This window comes from Lygodium microphyllum, chromosome 11 (assembly GCF_053477565.2).
Source record: "Lygodium microphyllum isolate KBCC chromosome 11, Lygodium_microphyllum_v1.1.10, whole genome shotgun sequence".
Taxonomy (NCBI): domain Eukaryota; kingdom Viridiplantae; phylum Streptophyta; class Polypodiopsida; order Schizaeales; family Lygodiaceae; genus Lygodium; species Lygodium microphyllum.
Window position 1 is genome coordinate 3,363,841 of NC_141145.1, and position 8,723 is coordinate 3,372,563.

The 8,723-nt window shown below is 41.3% G+C and overlaps 1 pseudogene; it reads left to right on the top strand.

Annotated features, from left to right (window-relative positions):
• Positions 1-621: 621 nt before the first annotated feature.
• LOC148028492 (protein ENHANCER OF LHP1 1-like) lies at positions 622-8,262 on the top strand (annotated as a pseudogene).
• The last annotated feature ends 461 nt before the right edge of the window (positions 8,263-8,723 follow it).

Below are 8,723 nucleotides of genomic sequence, written 5' to 3' on the forward strand. Positions count from 1 at the left end.
GCCACGAGCAACTAGCGCAAGAAAAGTTAGAACTAATTGCTGAGGCAGAACAGAGATTCAGCATTGCAAATCAAGCAAAAGAAATCGTTGAAGAACAAATGGCTCAGAAATCCAGGGAGTGGAACTAACTCTGGGTCTTAACAAATGAACACCAACAGGTGGTAACCACCTTGACAAGTGAGCTGGAAGAGGAAAGAAAGAAGATGGAAGAGAGAGCCAATGAGTGGGAAAATAACAATTTTGAAAGGGTTAGGCAATTAACAAAATGCTTGGTGGTGGTTGAGTGCAAGAGAGTGCTTGCCGAATCCAGGGTAGAAGTTACCGATGTATGCACCAACGCACAAAGGCAAGCCTTTCTCAGCACAATACTACATGTCACCCAAACGAAGGGCAATGATTCAGTGGAGAAGGTATGAAGGAAGCTAGAACTGACTACCCGAGCGCTAAGGTATGGCCTTCAAGAACGGGAGCTTCCAATAGGCACAGGAATCACGAAAAAGCAGCAATTTCACTACCTGCACCATGCCCACCTCTCCACTGTTGAGCTTAAGGAACTTGGGTTTGAAGAATAGGAGCACCCAACACCACCACCACAAGTGGCCCCAACAGTGGCCGAGAAAAATGTCGAAGAGGGTTCGAACTTGGAGCAAGATGCTGAAGAACAACAAAGAATGCCCAGTTTTCCTCTACCAGACCTCCCGCCTGAAGAGCCCAAAGATGCCCACATGTCCAAGCGCATTGTGGCAGCACAATAAGAAGGCAGGAACTGGCAGAGGAAGCCCAACACAGAGCACGGTCCACTGCCTAGACAATTCCCTGAAGAGTTGGTGCCATTATGAGGGGATCCCAACCCTATGGATTGGCCTAAGGAATTTGTCATATGGCATGACCAGGAGTTCCAGATGAGACCATTTGAGCTTTCATTTGCTTATCCACACTCTCTGAACCATGCGTTGCCTCTAGGCATTCTAGCCAAGATCAAGGACCTGGCCAATGATTTTGCAAATAGGTGGATAGAGGAAAGGAGCCTCATAATAACCAGGTGGAGGAAAGAGCTTGTAGATTACTGGCAGGACAAGGTAAACAGGGTTCCCAAAACCGTCCAAGGCTACGAGGCACAGCTGAAGTGGCGGAGGAGGATTTGGGATGCCAATTTTGATGCCTGGACTACCTTCTGCAGCTCACTTCCTGAAGAACGCAACGACCCCATCTACATGCCCTATCCCCGTAGGCATGGAGTTGATTATGACAGAACCATTCATGGTGATTTTTAATTTCCTACAATATATAATGTAAATGCCCGGAATCCCAAGGAATGCCTAGTTTTTAGAATAGAGGATCTCCTCCCATCTATCAACCGCTTCCTCGTGGATTTTTCTTCTTGTTCGGATCTAGCCTTCCTAACCACCTGTAATTATCTTAGGCTTATCAAATTCCTATTGATGCAGAGACCTACAGTTGAGGAAGCCCACCTCCCTCCCCTCTTTTTAGACATCAATCTAAGGATAGATAGTAGGGCCATGACTGGATTAATGATGAGGGCAACCCTGCTTCCCTTCTTTTGCCTAGAAATCTTAGAGAATATGAATGATATTTGCTTCACGAGGTGCAATCATCCCTTCTTTTCATCCACACCTCTGAAGGCCCGGGCCGCTATTAAAGAATATCTATAAAGTCGTGCATTCCTACCCCAATGCTTGCGACCACCCCGTACTCAGCTAAAGGTGATAGGCACTAGCCAGAATGCCTTCTTTGTATGCAATTCTCAAAAAAAAAAAAAAAAAACACGAGGCCTCACTTTGCTCACTACACCTAGGGTTCACCCCTACCCTCTTCCCCCACTTCACACTTAGGGCACATCAAGGGCAGGACTTCCAGACCTGTCACCCTAAGTTCTACACTACACCTCCAACAACACACAAACTGGGTCCTTAAGTGTGTGACATTACCAAGGGCCTATCCAAGGTTAGACCCATCTCCCAGTTCCACTACACATGCACTTACACCATACTGTGAGACAGACACACCCCTTAGGGAGTGCACAGCTTTAACTTACAGGCTATGATCATGACTCAATGACTGGCAACTGACCTAAGGAAGACCATTCACGACATCTACTAATGACTATGAATTTTTCCATAAGTCAGACAAGAAACCATTATAGTAGCTTCAGGAGCTTTTGCATACTCCGACGGTTAAATGGACCAACATGCTTGATGTGGCCGACCATGTGCCTGCTGATGGCTACCATGACTCAACCAAATCAAGCACATAAAAAACTCAGTGATGGACTCACCATTGGCATAGATCTTGGAACCTCATATTCTCCTAATGATTATAGAGCCCTGACTTTGATAGCCGTCTCGCAGAAGGGGAGCTACAACTATGTGACAAATGTCGAGCATCTTCATGAAGATCAAAGCATGCTCCCCACCCCATTGCCATGGGACTGGCACTCAGCTAGGAGGGGGGTAATTTTTACCACAGCACAGAGAATCAAAAAATGGAGTAGAGGAGTAGAAAAAATCGAAGAAGGAGATAACTGAAAGGGCACAGGAAAAAGGAAGGAAAAGGCACCCCTGATGGAGGTCAAACCCTAAAAATATGAATGAGGACCTCTCTAGAAGGCCTCAGTGTCACCTCGAGAAAAGAAAAGAGTAAAAGTGCACCATTAAATGTGAAGGCACTCCTGAATCCTTGTAAAAGAGCGTCGGGCTCACTCCTGTGCAAATTGTATGCATTAGTTGGGAATGGGATAAGTTAGAACGGTGTCAGAGGGGTTTTTGTCGAAAGGTCGAATCCACCGGGGATCAAAAGTAGAAGGAAGTAGAGATAGGAGATGGAAGAGAGTATAGAGAATACCCAAGTGGTAAACACAAAAAAAAAAATCACAATGAATTGAAACAATATGTATTGAAAGAACCTAGAATCTTTGCTCTACTCAGAAGCAATCTCCGGGCATTAGTTCTCTTAGAGCTCCTTCGTAGACCAAAAACGTGGATCAGAAAAATCAGCTCTTTCTCTGCTGCCCAGAATCCAAATCTGATGGCTCTGTTGGCTCCAAAAGGGGGGTAAAACCCGAGGACACCTGATCAGGATCTCCTAGATCACTCCTTCTTCTTTTAGTTCAATTTGTAGTTTTCAGCCTGTTTACAGCGATTGCGACGCGCACGATTTCGTCAATTTTTCCTTCTTGTGAAAATTCCCTAACTGGCTAAAAAAGCAACTAGCTTTTTGCATGCCATCCTAATCTAGAAGCTTTTTCTAAATTTTTCAGATTTTTACAATAAATAATATAAAAAATAGACTTAAATTATCCAAAAATCTAGTATTTTTGGATAATCCATGCAACTCGCACTAGTACTAATGGCTCAGATCACATTGACTCTCTAGATCAATAGAGAAGTTGGATGATGATGCATTCCATACATTTTCACACTATGTCATCATAACATCACGACATCCACCCCCTCTAAACTTGCATAACCTCCGGTATGTGCTAAAATCCTAGTTGTCACCGGATTTTGAGTCCTCCTCATCCTCTGCACAACCATATCCTTTACTTCTTCATCTTCCATATCTTCCTGGCTAGCCCCTGTATCATGGCCACTATTTTCTTCCAATTTTGGCAACTCATAAGTAGTAGATTCCCACCTTTTGAATAATTTGATTCTTTTCCCTGCTACCGAAAGTTTTATGGCTGTCCCATCCAGCTCATTTAATGCATAAGTAGCATTATCAAACACTTGTCTTACCACATAGGGTCCAAACCATCTCTTGGAAACTTTATGCATGGCACTATGCTGGTTATCTAAACTGCTATCATAAACCAATACCCAATCCCCATCTTTTATGGTTCTTGGTCTGAGTCTATGTCTTTTGTCAAACCGGTTCTTGTTCTGTATCCTTGCTACCCTTAACTTTGTAGTTGCTACCTCTATGTTTTCTGACTTTCTTTCCAACTATCTAATGCGTAAGGCCAACAACTCCTCTCGATTCAACTCCTCCTCCCAAGGTAACACACTCCATGTGACAGTCATATCTTCTATCAGCATGATAGGTTTTTGACCATACATCAATTCTGCAGGCATATATCCTGTAACAGCACTATGAGTTGTTCTGTCAACCCAAAAAGTATAAGGGAGCAATCGTGGCCACTCTTTTATCTTCTCTCCACATGCTTTTGCCAATGCCTTCACAATAGGTGGATGACCTCTTTCACTTTTGCCATTTCCTTCAGGGTTATAGGCTGAAGTTAAAGCAATCTTTATCCCCAACCGTGCAAAGAAATCATGAGCTTCATCTGCATCCAACTCACCCCTATCTGCTGTAATTTTTCCCACACAGCCATATCAACAAAAGATCTCTTCTAAGAGAAAAGTACATACGTCATTTGTCATCTTAGTACGTAGAGCTCTCCCTTCCACTTGATTAGTCAAGACTTCACAAGCAAGCACAAGATACCTCATTTGTCAAAGACCTGTAGGCATTGTGACCAAATCCACCACCCACTTAAAATGAAGAGACAATGGATATGTGGGTTGCAATCCATCCCGATGTCTCACGGTTGAATACATTTGACATGTCGTACATGTTTCCATAAAGTGAGCAACATCCTTATACATACCCTGCCACCAATATCTTTCTTTGATTTTTATAAAAGTACCCCAAACACCTCTATGACTAGCCCACAAACTTTCATGAAATTCTTGCATTACTTTTACTTGTGAAGCACTGTCACCCAAAACTCGCAATGGCATACCCTATTTCTTTTTAGCATGTTTCCATAAGTATCCATCTTTTAAGAAAAATCCATAGGCTTTCCTCTTGATCTTCTTAAACTCCTCATCTAATCATTCATCTCTATTTGTTAATGTACTGAGATATTGACCAATTCTCAGCCATTCTCCTGCATATTTGTCTTCCAGAAACACTTCTACACAAGATGCAAAATATCTAAAGTGTCTTCCCTTGTTTTTTGGAACTAAATGCTTCTCTATCAAGATTTCTATTTACAACATATAAATTTATTTAGAGACACTACATGGCATGAGATCTTCTCTGGCAGTCACAATTTCATTCTTTTGTCTCTTCACACCTTCAAACTAATATAGGATTCCATGAATTTTACCATGGCATGAGTTCATGGCTTAGAGCATTAGACACAGGATCACATTAATTTTTATTATGTTAACCAATTTGTTTAACTCAGGATAGCCCTTGTCCATTGCAGAGATCGAGCTGCAGAGTGAGTGTTTCTCATAGCCTTCCTCTTTGTTTTTCTCGTATGGAGAGTTCCAAAGCACTTACTCACTTTACTTTGCCCATCCATGCCATTTCCTTCAGTTCCATAGGCTCTTTGCTTGTAGCAGGAGAAGAGGATGATGGCATCAAGATTATCAATACCATTGACAGCTTTATTGTGAGAGTCCTTAAAGGCTGCAATGCACCTATCATTAGCCTTGCACTTGACCCCAACAATGAGTTTTTGGCATTAGCTCTGCTAGTAGTGATGGCTCTATCATGTGCACAAAATGTTTATTTTCTAAAAATCTATGCAAAGTTCTTTTGTGGACACAATGTTGCACCAGATGTTTCCCAACACTCATAGTCTCACTCTTTACTCTCTAAATGCAATCAGACATTGCAACATTTCATTCAAGTTCTTGTTTTGTGGAACTAAATGCTTCTCTATGAAGATTTCTATTTACAACATATAGATTTATTTAGAGACACTACATGGCATGAGATCTTCTCTAGCAGTCACAATTTCATTCTTTTGTCTCTTCACACCTTCAAACTAATACATGATTGCATGAATTTTACCATGGCATGAGTTCATGGCTCAGAGCCTTACATATAGGATCACATTAATTTTTATTATGTTAACCAATTCGTTTAACTCAGGATAGCCCTTGTCCATTGCAGAGATCGAGCTGCAGAGTGAGTGTTTCTCATAGCCTTCCTCTTTGTTTTTCTCATATGGAGAGTTCCAAAGCACTTACTCACTTTACTTTGCCCATCCATGCCATTTCCTTCAGTTCCATAGGCTCTTTGCTTGTAGCAAGAGAAGAGGATGATGGCATCAAGATTATCAGTACCATTGACAGCTCTATTGTGAGAGTCCTTAAAGGCCACAATGCACCTATCATTAGCCTTACACTTGACCCCAACAATGAGTTTTTGGCATTAGCTCTGCTAGTAGTGATGGCTCTATCATGTGCTGGTGCCTCTCATCTATCAAGAAAATCCACACACTATACCATGTTGCACCCTGGGAGGAATGAAATTTCTTGGCATCCAAAGGGAGGTGTCTTGGTAGTTCTTGGCACAAAAAATGGCATGGATGTGATTATGTATGATTGGGATATAGGTGAAAAGGTTTTTAGCCTCAAAGGTGGGCATTCAGCTTTAGTTGGCTGATTAGCCTGGTCACCAAATGGAAAATACCTTGCAACTGCATGAGGTGACAATCAGGTCATCATATGGGATGTGGATAACATGCAAGACATATACTACCAGAAGTTTGAATCTCAAATCTGCAGCTTAGTGTGGAGACCGAAAGGAAATGCTTTAGCCATTGGTGACTTGAATGGAAAAATTGGTATTTGGGAACTTGTTGTTCCATCTCACATGACCCTACTTGGTAGTGATGCTAGTTTGCCTTTAGTTATTGATAGAGAAGTGATGCTACACTTCAGTGATGATGGGGAGGATGGAGAGCAGCTTCATAGTGAGGAAGAAGGTGGATATTCACCTGATAGAAGACCCAATTCTCCTTCACATCCTGATTTGAGAAAGAAGGAAATGAACAAAGGTCATGACAAGCTCCAGCAGTCATTCTATTAAAGTTGAGGCTCTGCTCCAGAATAAAAACATAAGCTTCTCGTTTGGAGTCACTATAGGTGGACACCTAGTGCATGCATTACAAACTCCTTTTCATCCTTGCTCTACTATGCCTAGTTCAAGCAAGCCCCATTTTCTTTTTTACAATCTCATAGGCAGCATCACCAGTTGTTAGAATGAAGAGCTATCACACATAGAGGTGCTTTCTCCCTTGCAATGTTCTCATAATCAGATGCGTGATGATCATTGATCACAATAGTCAAACCAGGCTCTATTGCACCATTGATTTTGCTTGGTGATTTGTAGGTGGAGTTTCATGATGCAGGGAAAGGGGTTCCTATGTCCTCAATGATAGACTATTTTGGCTTCAAAATGGCTGCTATGAATGATAGTGGCTGCATTTTTGCATCTCATAGGAATGGGGAAAAGAATCCAAGTACCATACTTTATCTGCCTTTAAGTAGCTAGGCAAACAATAGTGAGGTCCACCCATTCCATTTCAATTAACTTTTGGTGCAGTATGTCTATTGTGCTTCTCATAAATGAATGATGGAATGATAAGTTTTCTTGGTAATGATTCAGTGATCAACGCGGCTTGCAACAGAGGAGGAGGCAAGGCATTAGCTCTTGGATGTGGATGGGTAGCTGTCTCAACTAGTCTCAACCACCTCCGACTATTTTTTGAAGGTGGTTTGTAGGTGCTGCCTCATTTTCAAAGTCTGAAGTATGAATATGATCTTGAATAAAGCTACTTGTGACTTGGCTTGATTGTTATTCACTATTGTCATTTGTATGTTGCAGACTTCCTTACTGTCTTTGGTAGGACCAGTGGTCACCATGGAAGGTGAGAAGGAGCTTCTCCCTATTGTTCTACATGCAAGCTCTCCCTTGTCTTGTGACTAGTAGGTAGATGCACCTTATGTCAAGCATAGTCGTAATACTGCAAATAATTGTTGTCTTGGTTTGTGATGAAATTGCATGATTCTTTTTCTCTAATTGTGTATTCATTTCACGTGATGCAATTCACGATATTCAATGTGGCAGAACAACGAAGAAAAGTGTTGGAAGGGCCATTGCCCTTGAGTCCTTGCTCTCACCTTACTTGGCTAGGTTTTAGCGACACTGGTTTTCTTAGCTCATATGATTCCAAGGTGCTGATTATTGGATCCATTCCAAAACTGATCGTTTCTAGATTTTAAACCTGAGCTCTTTTAGGTAATGAGAAAGTTGTCTAGTAGATTGGATAATGAGAAATCATATATATGTGCATAGAGACACTATTGAGCCTCTTTCTATTCCTTGTGCAGGTCTTTCTTGATACTTATTTGTGCTATCTTAAAGGGCTTTGATGCAATGTTCAATATTCTTCAAGAAAAGCTGGAAAAGTACATGAATCAGTGGGAGGAATATTATTGAACTAATTGCTTCACATCTCTAGTTGAATCTTCCAGTATTAAAAAGGTGTGCAATTGAATTGCAACCTTGTTATCACTCGACTTTCCCATTTTTTAAGCTATAATTAAACTTTGTGTATGGTTATGCTTTCTTATGCCAATATGTACTGGTATAGTGTTTGGTCAGGCACTTTGCTGGAGTTTACAAGCTTTTCTTTTCTCAATAGAATTCTTCTTTGCTTAAGAAGGAGACAGATAATCTAGACAATGTATCAGAAGAGGAGAAATTGGATGCAGAACTTGAATAAGTTCATAGTGAGCTACACAGTGTATGTTAATGTTTTATGTTCAAGGTGAGACATGTACCTTGCAAGTTTCACTATATACACATAACTACACATGATTTCATTGTGCTTTCTCAAACACTCTGGTTGGTATATGTGTGATAGGTTGGGAAAGCGTCAACAAGAATACGCAAGGAGA